Source organism: Fukomys damarensis, unplaced genomic scaffold, assembly GCF_012274545.1.
Source record: "Fukomys damarensis isolate Sample0158 unplaced genomic scaffold, DMR_v1.0_HiC HiC_scaffold_39, whole genome shotgun sequence".
Lineage (NCBI taxonomy): Eukaryota > Metazoa > Chordata > Mammalia > Rodentia > Bathyergidae > Fukomys > Fukomys damarensis.
In genome coordinates, this window is record NW_022900951.1 from 88,417,279 (window position 1) to 88,433,551 (window position 16,273).

Here is a 16,273-nt window from a genome sequence, read left to right on the forward strand (position 1 = left end):
GGGAGGGAGGGGACATATTGGCTGCCTCTAGGGCAACCAACTGCCTCTTCATGTTGCATATTTTGCATTATATTTAACTTAGCACTTCGTTAACATTTAGGGATTGCTATTATTTTCCCATGCATCACTCATTTCTCAGCATCACATTATGTGAAATGGTACACTGACTCATATCATAGGTCGAACCACATAACATCACTGGGTTTGTCCATTAAAATGGTCAAATATTGCAATAATGTGTGATTCCACCTAGCATTTCTTGAATGTGCCTCCTGGGATCCTGCACAAAGTTCAGAATGTAACAGGTACTTGTCAAGACCTTTTTCGTTGATTAAGTTGCAGGCAACTGATATCTCACAGTTCCTTTTCTTTTCATATGCAGTGACAATTCAGGATAATATCAACTCTCACTGATGGAGTGTTTAAGATCATGTGGGAGATGGTTACGAGTGTGCTTATTCTGGGTCTATTATATAGTCTATTGTCCTATTTAATTCTCAGAATAGTCTTAGGCTGGTGTTACTATCTCTTCATAGATGAATCTGTGGCCGAGAGATGCTAAATGACATGTCTAAATTCATATAGCTACTGTGCAGCAGGGATTTGAATGCAGGTCTAGCTTATTTCTGTTGCCCTTGCTCTTTTTACTACTTGCATTCCTTCCTGATGATCTGTGCTTAGAGTTTTCCTCGATCCATTGTTAAACTTTTTATCTTACAATATTAATGTTATTGAGAGATTTACCCAGAGACTTTGAATCCTAATAAGCATGAGCAACTTGCCTCAATCATTTGTGTGTAATGTTTCTACACTATTCCAGACAGCTTCCTACATGAAGAGACTCCTGTGTACTACTCAGACAGCAGACAACTCTAATTATTAAATGGGTCAGTACAGTATTTATGTAGGCCACAGCAGATGGTTGCTTGCCACATATTAATGGTTAAAATGCCTTCCATAGTAATAGTACAGGAAATGTAGTTACTGGCTTGGTGCTGGAAATTGGTCATTGATATATTGAGGCTTCAGTAGATTTTGTATTTATATGACCCAATATTTATAAAAACTGTCTGGGTCACTAAATTCTTTTGGTATTTCAATGTAAATTTTAAACAAAACAGTTTAAATGCCAACAGAGCTCTAGGAGAATCTCTCCCCATTTTACAAGGTGAACAGAGTGAGCCAGAAGTGGGGAGTGCCTTACTAAAGGTCAAAAACCCAGCTCAATGCCAGAGCCAAGATTCAAACTCAGGTATGTTTGACTTCTTCTTCCTTCATTGTACCCTACCTCCTTCAGTACTTTCATCTTTGTTTCACAGGTCCTCAGATGGCAAACATTTACTGAACAACAGCCACAGGCCAGGTTTTGTCTCAGATGTGTTAGTGATCTTCATAGTCTTAAACAACAAGCATGTGAAAGGGTTCAGAGCTTCATTGTCCAGTTTTTTTTCCATTAGCCACATTGCCAGTTTTCACAGCATCCTGTTCATCTCAGTATTTTCCAGTGCAATTTGGAGGAGGTATGCTTGGGGTCCAGATAAGCAGGCTTCTCAGTGAATACTTCATGATGTGAACAAAGCAAAATGACTCCTCCTTTGAGGAAAAGTTAAATGAACTCCCTAGAATAGTGGTTCTCACACTTGATCATGCATCAAGATTACCTGGAGAAATGTTAAATCACAGATAATAGGGTCCATACTTTAGAGTTTCTCATTTAGTAGAGGGTGAGGCTTAAAATGTGCAGCACTAACACATTTCAGGAGGTGCTGGTGCTGTGGATGCAGGGACCACAACTGTGAATCACTTTTCTAGTCTGTAAAATGGGTATGGAAGTATTTGACTTCAGTCCTCGCTAAGGTTCCCTGAGGCATCTCAAAGTTTTTTGATAAGAATGGACTTGAAGATAGTATTGTACATTTTTCCATCATGTTGAATATTCTGAAATAATATCTGCCATTATGTACTTTTATAGCATGCTGGAAGAAATTTAGAAGAAATATTAGATAATTTACTCCAGCCTTTTGTATCTAAACTGTAATGTATTAATCCATTCTAAATAGTGTATGTTGGCTCCTCCCTCATTTCCCTTCATTTATTCCTTAAATGATTATGATGAGCACCTTCGCTATGTTGCCTCCTGTGAACTAATCATCTTATCCTAATTTCTTCTCTTGGATGTTCCACAATGACTGTTCTCAGAAAGTCTATCTGTTCAGGAATATGTGGGCATAGTGCTTGGCATATAGCTAGGTACACAGCAGATATTCAATGCTGGTTAGCTCAAAGGAATCTTTGATTTAAACCAAGGCTGGTACCAGTCTTTAACAAAAAAGGTAAAGGCCTCTAGAGCACATCCTATCCTGTATTTCTAGAAATAGTGTTTCTTGTACCCTGCTTGCCTATTAGAGTCACGTAGATACTAATGACTAGGCTCCATGTCAGATAACCTGGGTCAGAATCTCTAGGGGTAGGGCCCAGGCACTGGTATTGGCAGAACTCTTCACATTATTCTAAAATGTATCTAAGGTTAAAACCAAATGCACTTCTCCCTTTACTTTGTCTTCATGCTTTTTAATCTGTCTAGCTTTAGTCTAGAAGGGATTCTGTAAGCTAGTGGTTTTGAAACTTTGGTGTGAATCAGAATCAACTGAATCACACAGGTTCTCCCAGCCCTACAGTTTTGGATTCAGGATAACTGAGATGGGGCCAGGAATATGTATTTTAATTTTATTTTAAAAAATTTTTTTCTCATTGAGTTTATTGGTACTTTTTAGGTATACAGCACAGTTACATTCATCATTGGGATCTTGTACCTTTACAAGATATGTCTTGGTTCTTATTTTTTCCCCATACCTCTGCTCTCCCTTCACCCCCTCCACCCTTCCCTGTTTGCAAAAACTTGTTTTAGTAAGTCCTTAGGTGATGTGGATATTGTTGATACAGAGACTGCATTTTGCAAACCACTGTAAGAGAAGGGACATGATTCTTTGCATTTAGCACCTTTTAAAAGACAGTTGTGATGGTTGTCTTTTTAAAGCTCAATTCTCATGAGAGTTTTCAAGCACAATAGGGGAAATACATTCACAAAGTTGTGTTGGGGAGAGCTGAAAAAGAAGTTACCAAGTATCCATTTGCAAGAACAAGTGAGAGACAAAGGAGTGTTTGAGAGTCTAAGCAGATGCAATCCTGGGTAGTGGGATGCAGCCAGCAAAAGAGAAAAGAGTTAAATAGGTAGGTTTTTTATCTCAACTCAGCTCAGGGCTTAGATAACTTTGTTCCCATCTCCATGTGCCATAATTAGAACTTGCTTCTGCCATTTTAAGAAGAATGGGTTTATTGTTAAAGAACAGGGAAGATTAGAGAACACAGGCCCTGAGAAAACAGAACAAAACAAAACAAAGGTATCCCTAATCCAGAGCAGCAGACCAGGAAGAATATTTTGAATTGTTTTTGAATATCATAGTCGCTTCAGGTAACATTGCCCAGTGCTTGGCAGCTTAATTATGGAGGTAGGGGACAACTAGAAAAGGATAATGAAGCTAGGAGGGAAATGGTTTGTCATCCTGTCTGCTTAGAATGACTGCTGCATTTGCCATCCATCTTCTCTCCTCTAGAGAGTCACAGACAAGAACAGAGGTGGTAAATGAGCCTAGCAAGTCCAAGCTGCCAATTACCTTCCTTACACCTTGCAGATAAGCACCTTATGGAGGTTGCCTTTTGTGTGTGTGTGTGTGTGTGTGTGTGTGTGTGTGTGAGAGAGAGAGAGAGAGAGAGAGAGAGAGAGAGAGAGAGAGAAGGGCAACAATACTAACCTTATTAGCTAGTCAATCTCTCTTAAGCATGTGTCTCTTGAAGTCCAGGGTAGGGACAAAACTGGCCTAGATGCGGTTACTTAGAAGCAAAATTCTCCTCTTTGCCCCATATCATGGTAACTTCTTACCATTATTTTAAGGTTCCTTCCCTCAGAATAACAACTATCTCACCTTCTTGAGTGCTGGGTTAAACCTAACCATATATTTCACAGGGCTAAAGTTTTACTGTGTTTGTGCTTGTGTGTGTATGTGTAGAGGTAGTCAACTAGAACAATGTTAGCTATCTGAACTTAGGCTGGGGTTTGAATCCTGACTGTATATCCTTTTTGCTGCAATGCCTTGAACAAATCACTTCACTGTTTGAAGCCTCAGTTTTTGTCTATAAAGGATGGCACTAAAAGCTTAAAATAGAGGGCTATAGTGAGAGTTAAGAAAGATAATCCATGTAAAGCACTTGGCTTGGCACACGTAAGTACTTAATACAGGTAGTTATTAGCATTGCTTTTACAAAGAAAGAGACTTGTGGGGCAGGCAGAGAGGCTCATAGTGATAGCAATATAAACTAAATGTCTGAGGCCATGGAAAACTACTATTTTGGGCCCCAAAGATAGCCTTTTCTTTAAGTGATTGCAGCTAATATTATGGTGAAATTAAGTCTAATCTTTCACAAGGTCTGTCTGAGGTAAAAGGTTAACATTGGGAAGATGGATTTAGAGAATAAAGTTTCCAAATAAAGGATGGACTGGGCAGGATTTGCTTATAAGAGACTCTAAGCAGCAAGAGACAGAGATGACAGATTGGATCAGTACACAGAGAAGCTAATTCTATGGCAGAGCTCTGGGTGTTTCTTCTTCACTCCCCATGCACACTCCAGCAATATCGAAAATACCTTTCATTTCCTGAAAATTTATTGTCTGTAATTTTTTCTTGTGTCTGTTCAGAGAAGTGATGTGAAAAAGAGGAAATAATTCTCAGGCTAAAAGAAGTTTAAAGCAAGAAAAATGGAGAGGCCAGCTGGATTCAGAACTTGGTGTCTAAAAGAACCTGTATTTGATTTTTATTGCTGCATAAAAATTACCACAAATTTAATGGCTTCAACTAGCATAAAAGTTAGTTAGATTTTCATAGTTTCTGTAGGGGAGAAGACTGCTTACAACATGCTCGAATTTTCTGCTCAGGGTCTCACTGCACTGAAAATCAAGGTGTCTAGCCAAGGCTGCAATTCTTGTCTGAGATCAGGGCATCTTCTAATTTCATGTGGATTGTTTCCCAAATCTATTGATTCAGCTGAGGACTATTCTCAGCTCATAGATGCTCTCTACAATTTCTTTTTCTGTGGTACCCAAATGTGGTTGATTCATAAGATATATATTTGCTTTCTTTAAGCCAGCTAGAGCATGGTTCTCTAACCGTTTTCTCACCAGCCGGAGAAAACTCCCTACTTTTAAAGGGCTTATGCAATTCAGTGCTATCTTAAAACGGACTGATTTGGCACCTTAATTACATCTGCAAATACCTTAACAGCAGTACCTAGATTAGTGTTGTATTAAATGCCTGGGAGAAGGTCTGTATACACCAAGGACTAGGAATGTTTGAGGCTTATTTTAGAATTTTTCCTACTAGAGAACTTTAGGTATCTTTTCAAGGACAATTAAATCATGAATAAAACTTTGAGTCTAGTGAACGAACTGATTCTTTCAGAGCTGGAAAAGGTCTATCGAAGGAGTGGTCACTGGACCTGTAGAGGGTCCATTAGAAAGCATTTAAAAAATTATATAAAATAACTCTCCAACTTTTCAGATGATGAAGTGGAGGCTTAGAGAGTAGAAGCCTTCTGGGAGTGGTTACTCTAGCAATCTCATGTTCCTTCCAGACTCTGTTGACTGGTAGAATAGCTGGGATATAGAGCATTTGAAATTTGGTGAGATTAAAATCTATCATGCAATTTTCTCCACATTTTCATGATTTAACTACATCCTGAAATAAGTTATAAACTGAGCACTTTTAATTTTAGAAAACATAAACCTTCTTTGTATGTAATACTGAATTCACCCTCCCCTTAATATCTATCATTGAATATGCTCTTTGTTAAATCATAAATAGTGCCAAATTGTGTTTCTCCTTCAAGACAAAGTAGCGATGGAATTGTTTGAGAATAGGCTTGTAAAGGCCTGGAGTCCTGAAAGCTCTGCATGAAAATAACCTTTCAGCCTTGAAGTGTTCTATTTAGACCCCCTCCCAAAAGCTTCTGATTAGCAAACCTGAAGGAAATGTAGCATAGAATTTCTGGGGCCTCAATGGCAATGACTGTATTTGACTTTGTCAGTGGTTGAATTTAAAGGCATAGCTGCTTCTATGTTCCTTACCTTTACAATTGGTCTGGCATCTCATTCAGATCCCTGTCAAATCAGTTTAGCTCATTTCTTGAAGATGTTTTCTTTTCATTGTTCATATTTCCAGGCGTTCAGGCACTAAGGATAATTTTTCAACAACAAAATGATCAATAACCTGACTGTAGCTGAGTTTTTCCACTCATGAGGGCTGTCATTTTTTAACTTTTCTGGAAATGTTTTCTAGTTGCCTGATACTGTACTTCAGGCCATTTGATCATTTCCATTTACTGTTGGCCTTTGTGATCTTTATCTATCTCATTACTACCTCCACCACATGGTCACAAGAGAATAGAAGGCCTGAATAGAAAATTAGTTTACGTTCTTGGTAGAAGCTTTGAAGAAAGGTCTGGTGGGAGCTGGTGCAGAACTAAATAATTGATTCTACTGGGTCATGAAGGATTACCTGTCACATTTCCCTTTTCTACCCCATCCTCATATATTTTGAAAAACTTATTGGATGATCTAGGAGACTCTCTGGATTTGCAACACCTGATGTCCATTCTGCTGATCCATAGAGTAAATGTGATAAGAAGGCATCAAACAACAAAAAGAAAACAAAACCAAAAAATCAGAAAAAAACATATGAAAGCCTCCACACTGTCAAAATAAGTGCTTCTATTTTAATTAGCTCTTGTGGGTGAGTCAAAATGGAAGGTTCTCTCTACCCTCCGTGGTACAGTAGAGTGTTAATAATTTCACCATTCATACACATGTCTGGAACCGCTCAGACCTAGGATTTTCCAGTACCAAACTGAAAAGGAACAGGAGTTCAGATCTCAAACCCATGTTAGTAAATAATCCTTTCACTGCCACCATCTTCCTGCTCTGTTGGTGTGCCCATGCAAATGTGGAGTCTAAAGGAAATAACAACTTGACTAGTCAAGATGATTGTACATACCTGCTTCAAAGACCACGTCTACTGTCTGTGCTATGCTGGTGCACATATTTCATGCATTTAGGGAAAAAATGTCCCCCATGAGGACACTAAGAGGAAAGGGTGATGTGCTACTTTATTGACTGTATACCACTGACATATCTTGCTTTGTAAGGTTAAAAATCTCTGTTCTGGAGGAGGGTGTGAAGGGAGGGCAGGGACAAGGGGAAAAATGAGAACCAAGACCAGTCATGTAACAGTACAACATCCCAGTGATGAATGTAACTGTACTGTATACCTAAAATGTACCAATAAACTCAATGAGAGAAAAAAAAAGAAAATCTGTTCTCCATATCTCTCACATGGTTGGTGTAAGGAATAAATGGATGCTGATATGAGTGCCAATTTTCTGACATTTAACAGATATTCAGCAAATGTCTGTAGATTCTGTATGAGAACCCCAAAGGGACTGACTGGCTTCAAGAGGCACAGAAACTTGACTGTCAGGCATAGGCATACATTTTGGAGTAGATAAGAATCCAAGAGTTTAGAGGGTGAAGAAACTGTATTTATATTGTGTGAATTGAATGTTTTAAGTCATGCTATTTGTCCCAATCCTCTGTCATTTTTGGAGAGAGAACATGAGTGATTTTCTAGAGCTCATATGCTCCCATTAACCATTACAGTATAGGCAGAGAGGAAAGTGCTTCTGGTTGAAATGAAAAAACTGATTCTTGATGTGTATAAGAGGAATGTTTCGAAAGTCCTGGTTATCAGGTCTACCAAACAATAGAGTAGAAAGGTAATGAGAACATAATTTTCAGGACTCAGTCCATTGGTTTAGCACTTGCCTGGCATATGTGAGGTCCTAGATTCAGTCAACAAAACATAAGAATATGTTTTATGAAAGTGGAAAGGGTAGAGGAAATGAAAAAATATGAGAAAATGGAAATAAAGTGTTTAACATAAATGGGGAGGGTAGGAGGGGTGAAGAGAGGGCAGGGACAAGGGGGAAAATGAGAACCAAGACCTTTCATGTAAAGGTACGAGATCCCAATGATGAATGTAACTGTACTGTATACCTAAAATGTACCAATAAACTCAATGAGAAATAAAAAGAATATGTTTCATGAGAGGAGAGTTTTGTGTCATTTTCCTCCTGCTTTATTCCCAGTGCCTAGGACAATGCCTAATACATAAAAGGTATTCAATATATGTGTTAAATGAATGAACAAATGCTCTCATTCACAGATGTGATGTCATAACTAATACCTATATAACGCTTTGTAGTGTAATTGCCATGGAGTGGGAGCATGGAATCTAGAAAAGGCACAGTTATGAGTAGAAGAGAAGTTTATGGTAGTCTCAAAATTATAACCCCAAAATGAAAATTAGATTGGTAAGTCCTTCCAGCTTAGCTCATGTTTAAGAAAAGAGAAAAATATGTTAATCACCATGGAATTTACTGTAACATATTCCTGAGAAAAGATCAACTGCTATGGATTTTACAGACAGCAAGACTAACATTTCTTTTAATTTTTTTTGTTTGTCATTTATATAGTCCAAGTCCAATAGAGTAAACCCCTCTTATTAAATGTGTCCTTGGGAATTTTGGAAGATTTTAATTTTTACAAACAAGACTTACTTATTTTAAAAATTTTTTCCTATCTTTCTACTTCTGGGTTTTCTTATAACAATTTTACCACCTGCTACTGAAATCTGTTCACAACCTTCAGCCTCTTGTGGGTTTCTCAAAGTCCTTGGCAGAACTTTCTGACAAAGATTCTGATCCTAGAACTTTCAGCTATGGTAGTCCTGATTTGGCCAAATCCCGGAAAGCAGGTCTTAGAATCCCGTCAATAAGGAAGCTTCCTGTCAGGAACAGAAGTTGTCCAGTTTTCTTGTGTCTGCCTCGTGTCAACTACTGTTCTCACTTTTTCTTTGGACTTGCTTTGTCTTCTAGCTTCTAGAGTTTCTATGTTTACTGGCCTGGCTTTGATTATTTCATTACAACCTACAGTTTCCATGAACTCCCTAGGTTATTTTTCTGATATTTTCCTATATACTTGGTCCATAATCTTCTTTTAACTACACTTACGTTTTCTTGTTTTTTATGAGGCTTATGGCTCACTCAGTAGATATTCTCATACTCTTGCTGTTCCAAGCAACTATAAATGGAAAAATTCAAAATTGGGCAAGTTCAAATTAAGAAAATTTACAGTGGGAATGAAGGCATGTCTATCTAGTAATTTTATATCCTTCTGCCATTTATAGATTTATCTATAGTAATTTGGGTTTTGGAAGCTTCATCTAGTCTACACCATTTTAAAAATAAACCTTATGGGTCCAGGGATTTGGCTCAGTGGTTCCACCACCTGCCTTGCAAGTGCAAGGAAAGGCTGGAGTTCGATCCCTGGTATTAAAATAAATAAACAAACAAACCTTACATTATTGGAGGTTCTGGTCTATATCATAGTAGAGGAAGAGGGGACTAATGAGTCTCCAAGTACCTTCTCCCCTGACAAGGAGATAAGTTTCCTAGTCTACTTGGTGTCCAGCTATTTGGTCAATCATTATTCTAGGGATGCCTGTAAGGGTGTTTTGGATGTGATTAGCATTTGAAGTGATAGAGTAATGCATATTGTCCTCTATAATGTGGATGGGACTCATCCAATCAATTGAAGGCTTGGATAGAACAAAGAACTTGACTATCCTGTGAATAAGAGGAGATTCCTCTGCCCAACTACTTTTGCTGGGACATCAATCTTTTCTTGCCTTTAGAATCAAATGAAAATATCAAAACTTTCTGGGTACAATACTTGATAGATTTGCTTGTGTATGGTGGAGGGATCAACTCTCCTAGGTTTCCAGTTTGCAGTTCTTGTGATTTTTGAGCCTTCATAATCATAAGAGTTAACTTCTTACAATGATATCTCTAAATATCAGTGATTAATATACATGCATTTCCACAGTGGAGCCTGGCTACTCCATGAAGAAATTCTCAAGAAGTCTTATTAGATTTGGGGAAATATTTCAAATTAGGGTGACTTTGGAGAGTGAGAATTTTATTAAGAATTAAGAGACCAGGCCTGGGATTTAGCTCAGTAGTTCTGGTTCCTGCCTCATGAGCAAAGGGACCTGAATTCAATCCCTGGTACCAAAAAATAATTAAGAGACGAAAGAGGTAATCTTGTCTCAAAAACCTATTTGTGATATTGAGACAGGAGATTAGGGTGTGACAAACTGGCTGGGGAAGTGGGCATGACCTTTAATTACAAAGTTCCAGGACACATCCCCAGAACAGTTCCCAAAACTGTGCACATGGAGCTAAACAGAGAGTGCTAGCTCCAGTTCTTCTTGCAAGAACTTAAGTTTTCCACAGGATGGCCCAGACCTGCTGTCAGCCTGAGGAATGGGAGATATAAACAGACAGCCACCACTGAGCTCAACATTACTGTCTTCTCTCTTTCACAGATGTTTGCTGTCACACTGTAGAGTGTACATTTTTCATACTTTTACTTGGCCTGAACTCTCTCTACAGAGCATTTTTCCTACCTTTAAGGAATGTAAAATCTTTTGTGATTGTATTGTCCAATCCTTTGTTCAAGAGAAGAAGAATCTAGGGCAAGGGATTTAACTCAGTGGTTCCGCTGCCTGCCTCGCAAGCACAAGGACCTGAGTTCAATCCCTGGTATGAAAAACAAAACAAAAACCAAAAAACAAGACAAGAAGAATCTAGAAACCACTACTGGAAGGAGACCCCAGAACCCAGTAACAATATTACTTCAGTTAAATCACTGCCATTTTATAATGAACTCTCACTCTAAACATATGTCACAGGTAGGCTAAAAATGTCAAGTAAGGCGCCTGGGTTGCAGGTCAGTGGTACAGAGTGTGCTTACATTCTGTAAAGCCAGCATATTTAATGCCCAGCAATAAAAAGTGAAATAACTCAATTATTGCTAATAAATAATAATATAGTCTCCCAGAATTTTTTTCTTTTAACCAAGAGCCACTTACTGTGATCTTCCTGTACTTAGACCAAAGACAACATAAATGCCTTGTTTCCTTTAGTTTTTCTTAAATAGAAATAAGTATGTAATGTTTTCCAGGAAGAATGATCTTTGTGGTCATTACAGTTCAACAGAATTAATTATGTTTAAGAACTGGATACCCAAATATCATGAAAAAAAACTCAGGTTAAAGATAAACAAGGATCTATTTAAATTATAGTATTTTAGTATATGAGACAATTTTGATATTTTATATCTAAATTTGCTGCTGGAGTTAAAAATTTAGCTGATTAAACTAAGTATAAAATCTTCAGTTTATTAAGGCTCATACTGAAGCTGACTTGATAGAACACGCCAATACAGAAACTATTCTTAAAGATCAGTGGAAAAAGCATTTGTCAGATTGGAAACCCAGAAATGTGGTGAACAAAATTATAAGCAACTAGAACAATTTAATAAATTTATTTAATGTACTTGTTGCCTAAGAGTCAATTTTTGGCCTGAAATGAGTTGTCTCTAATTTATGCATACCTGGTTGCCTTTAGACTAGTTAAAACATCCCTTCCCTAGGTGGTTGCTTGAAATATAATCTGCTGGTTCCTTGTCTCACTAACCCAAAACTTGCGGTTGTCATACAGATACTGACCACAAATAAAACTTAATGGTACAACCAAAGTCATGCAAAATAAGTTTGTTCTCCTTGTGTATTTTCTTTTAGCTAGCCAATCCATAACTCTCACAGTAAAGCCTAACTGGATAACACTCATAGGCCTTATTAAAGACAGTCCCACAGGTGTCCTTCCTCCTCTTGCCCTTACACACTGAATGAGCATCCTCCAATCTCTGGAGTTCCTCTTGGCCTCCTATTGGCATTGCTAAACCTCTAGGACTTCTGAATAATAAACTTCTTTTGCTTCATGGATTTTGGCTTACCTTATTCATCGTGTCTGACTTGACCAAAAATACCATAGTGCTTTTCTCTATATTATTTAACATCTTTTACAAATCATAACACTATTTTTCACAATAAAAAGTTGAAAGATTATCCCTGTCTGCTTCGGTGCACCTGTTAAAAAACACGCTGACTAAATACAGCAAAACTTTGGATGGATTGCTAAGTCCTTCGTTTTTAAAATGAAGTGTTTGCAGCAGAGGTGTGGTTTTCAAGATTTTTGTTTTGGCTGTGGAATCCTTTCCACTAATAATATATGCAGAACTCCAATATGCAAAATAGGTGAGAAGTATGGCCATTTTCACTATATTGGTTCTTCCTACACAGGAGCAAGGGATGTCTTTCCATTTTCTTTTTTTTTTTTTCCTTCTCATTGAGTTTATTGGTACATTTTAGTTATACAGTACAGTTACATTCATTATTGGGATCTTATAGCTTCACATGCCAGATCTTGGTTCTCATTTTTTCCCCTTGTCCCTGCCCTCCCTTTACCTCCTCCTTCCCTCCCCATTTACAAACACTTTATTTCCATTTTTTCATTTTCTCAATTTTTTTTCATTTCCCTTATTTCTTTTCCCTTACATTTCCCACTTTCCCTACACCTTTAGCCCTTTTCTTCCTATTTCACATTGTCAATTGTCTTTCCATTTTCTGATATCCTCTTCAATCTCTCTTTTCAGAGTGCTATACTTTTCAGAATAGATGTCTTTGATTTCTTTTGTTAGGTGAATTCCTAGTTGTTTCATTTTTTATGCTATTGTGAAGGTAGTTGTTTCTGCAGTTTCTTTTTCAGTTTGTCTATTGTTTGTATATAGGAAAGCTACTGATTTTTGTGTGTTCACCTTGTATCCAGCTACTCTATTGAATTTGGTTATTAAGTCTATAAGACTTTTGGGGGTGTTCTTTCAGTCTTCTAAATACAGTAAGATGTCATCTGCAAGTAATGACAATATGACTTCTTCATTTCCTATCTTTATTCATTTCATTTCTTTCTGTTGTCTAATTGCTGTGGCTAATGTTTCCAAACCTATCTTTAACAGGAATGGTGATAGGTTAGAAAGGGAATATCTTAAAATAGAGCAAGTACATGGACCTAGAGCTTCCTGGGTGCAAAGAACTCTACTAGATCCCTTCTTAATGGCAATTTGAGGCCCTTCCATGGAACCCTAAATGCTCTATAGAAAGACTAAGAAAATCACTGGATTAGATTATCTCTATGGATTTTCTGCCCCATATAGTCTATGCTTCTGTGTACAAATGTGCAGACTGGAATGCAAGATTCTTAAAGGTAGTGACTGTGTATAGCAATGGGCTTCTAGATATCTATTGTTTTGTGTAGAGAAGGTACTGCATACGTGGGTCAAGGAGGAGAGCAGTCTCTCTTTGGAGGCGTTTATCAGTCTGACCAAGATTTTGCATTTTCACAGACTAGCGAGATGGAGGCAAGAGTGACATTTCTTACCTTGACCCTGAGACTATAAATTTGCCCTTTAGTAACCTTCTTTAAATTTTGGCCTTCTAGCAACTCTACCATTGGTAGTACCGATAGTTTGCTTAACCTACAGGATGGGAATGATGTAAGTGTTATTGAAATCTAATCTTACTGGTACAGTTTGAAAGATAGACCCTATTTCCTTTAGGAGGAAAGGAGTGTGTACACGCACACTAGTGTGTGTGTATATTTATGAATTTTAAAATTATTCTATATTTCATCTTCTAGAGTGTAGGTGTCAAAATTTACATAGATTTCATGATAGAATAAAGGTCTTCATCCCCGAAAGTCTTTTTGTGAGTACTGTACTTCAAATTCATTTCATAACAAATTATGTATCATAATTTCTCAGAATATGGGCTAATTCGGGCACTAGCATACTGCATATTGTATACTGATGATATTTGCATATTCTGTTTTATATATGTAAGTTATAGATACTTGTTTGTAGGGCAGATAAACCTTAGAAAAAATCAACAAGGGATGTTCAGAATTTCCATCCATCTCAAGTGCATGACTTAAATCATTTTAACATTAAATAAACTGATTGATCCCCCAAGGTCCCTCAAATATCTACATGACTTTTCTCTTTTTAGCAAAATTATGACTTGTATTTCACTATTGCTCAGAATGATTAGTTTTGAATAAAATTAAAACTGGTGAGGAAAACTCAAGTTCATGCTCCTCATTCACTATATGCAAACACAGGCCTAGAAAAATGATGTGCTACTTAGGGGAAAAGTTCAGAATGCTTCTAACTTTAATGTGTTGTATTTTCTACTAACAATAGCTTCTTGTCTATCAAATTCTAAATTGAGACAGATTAATAGGTACTTATGTAACTTAACATAGGGGACCCTTAAAGGGTAATTCAAATGAGAAGAAAGGTAACGATGATTCATTTTCATAACGGTCTCAACTTCTAAAAAGAGTTACTTTTTTGTAAAATAGAGTAAATTTTATGTGATAGAAACAGAAGGATAATGAAATACTGGTCATTGAGTATGTAGTCAGCATATAGTAAACACTTTATATGTATTATTACTTCTTGTTAATGACTATGCAGCATTGTATTAAGCACTTTACATAAATTATTAATTATAAATATTATGAATTATAATTGAGAATTCTCAGACTCAGATAAGAAATTGACTTGACCAAGGCCCATGGTTAGTAAAAGGGAGACCTGATTTGAACCAACACACAACTGGATTCTCACTATAGCCTTCTGAATCCTGGAGCCTCCTGAGGATAATAGGGCCATTACTTTTTCTACTGAAATGATTTCATTGTGATTTTTATGTCAGCTGAGTTTCCCACTTTTATGGAATTGATGCAGTGGGTTTTTGTGGTGTTAACAGAAATGATAAAAGATTCTGTTGTGTAATTGTCTATTTGCCTTATTTTTCTCTCATTGTTTTGATTTCTCCTGGATGGATCTGCTTTTATCTGTTGTCACACAGGTGTTCCATCAGATGAGATTACATTGCTTCAGAAACTTTACTCCATCACCTATACAGTAATTTTGATATCATTTGGAGTAACTGAAGTTTTGGTAATTGGAGTTTTCTTTTATTTTCTTTCTTATCAATCAATTGTAATTTTTTTCTGTAAAGGGAGAGTGAGAGGAAAAGGGCATCTATGATAAGAGGAAGAATAAACAGTACTGAGTACCTACTATGTGCCAGTACTCCTGCAGCGTTATATATCCACATTTGGCAGAAGTGGAGACTGAAGTTAAGGAAGGCTAAGCAAATAACTTGAGGTCACACATCTAATCTTGTCACACAGAGACAGAGTTGAGATTTGAACTTGAGTCTTTTTGATTCTAAAACCTAAGGTCTATTCTATACATTACTCCCCTTCATTAAAACATAGTTATTGCCTTCTACAACAGTTTTGATAAGCTGGAGCTATGTTCTGACCTTGAGTGTCCTCCTGAAGATTCATGTATTGAAGGCTTGGTGGCTGCCTTATCACACTGTTGGGAGATGGTAGAAAATTTAATAGGTAGAACCTAGTGAGAGGAAGTCTGGTTGTTGGGGTTTATGCCCTTGAAAGGGTTAGAAAGATCCCGGTTCCTTCTCTGTCTTTCTTTGCTTCCTGGCTATTATGGAATGAGCAGTTTGCTCTACCATGCATACACTCTCTGCAATTTGCACTGCCTCTCTACAGGCTCAAAGACAATAGGACCAAGAAATAATACCTCTGAAAATAAACATTTCCTCCTTTATGTTGATTTTTTCAGGTGTTTGTCATAGTAACAGATATCCAACTAACATGGTTGAAGAATGTCAATTTTTAGTTGTTCTCTAAATCTTAGCCTCAATCCTCTGGAGGCTCCCCTGTGGTAGATTTCCAAACAGAATCAGTCATGTTCTCCAGAAAGAAAATAAGCAAAAAGTACACCTTCTTGAGACATGGAATTGAAGGGCTGCTTTCTATGTCTTCCTGTCCTTGAGCTGGATGAAATTTTGGGGTATATCTCCTTTGCCTTTAGTTAAACCAAAGACAGGCTTTGGAATGGTTTCTTGTCTATGAAAGTCAAACAGTGTTTTATTGTGATTTTAAATGTGTACATTCCTTCCAGCCTTACTGTTTTCAATTTCTGTACCTGCTAATTGGCTAATTTTTTTATTCATTAAGTTTATTGTGAAATAGGAAGAAAAGGTTCAAAGGGGAAGGGCAACTAAGGAGGGGGGATGGGGAAAAGAAAAGGGGAAAAATTGGCTAACTT

At 37.3% G+C, this 16,273-nt stretch overlaps 2 protein-coding genes across 5 annotated transcripts in view; one reads left to right on the top strand and one right to left on the bottom strand.

The window, feature by feature from the left end:
- The window catches only part of Trpc5 (transient receptor potential cation channel subfamily C member 5), a 294,853-nt gene that overhangs the window by 212,519 nt on the left and 66,061 nt on the right, over positions 1 to 16,273 (bottom strand). For 3 of the 4 annotated variants that reach the window (XM_033760331.1, XM_033760332.1, XM_010603093.2), the window contains one exon: positions 6,179 to 6,283. The exons of the other annotated variant lie outside the window; for it this stretch is intronic. The gene's annotated coding sequence lies outside the window, so the exon portion shown is untranslated. The remainder of the gene's footprint in view (positions 1 to 6,178; positions 6,284 to 16,273) is intronic. 4 annotated transcript variants of the gene reach the window in all.
- Rtl4 (retrotransposon Gag like 4) overlaps positions 1 to 16,273 on the top strand; it is a 558,658-nt gene that overhangs the window by 15,643 nt on the left and 526,742 nt on the right.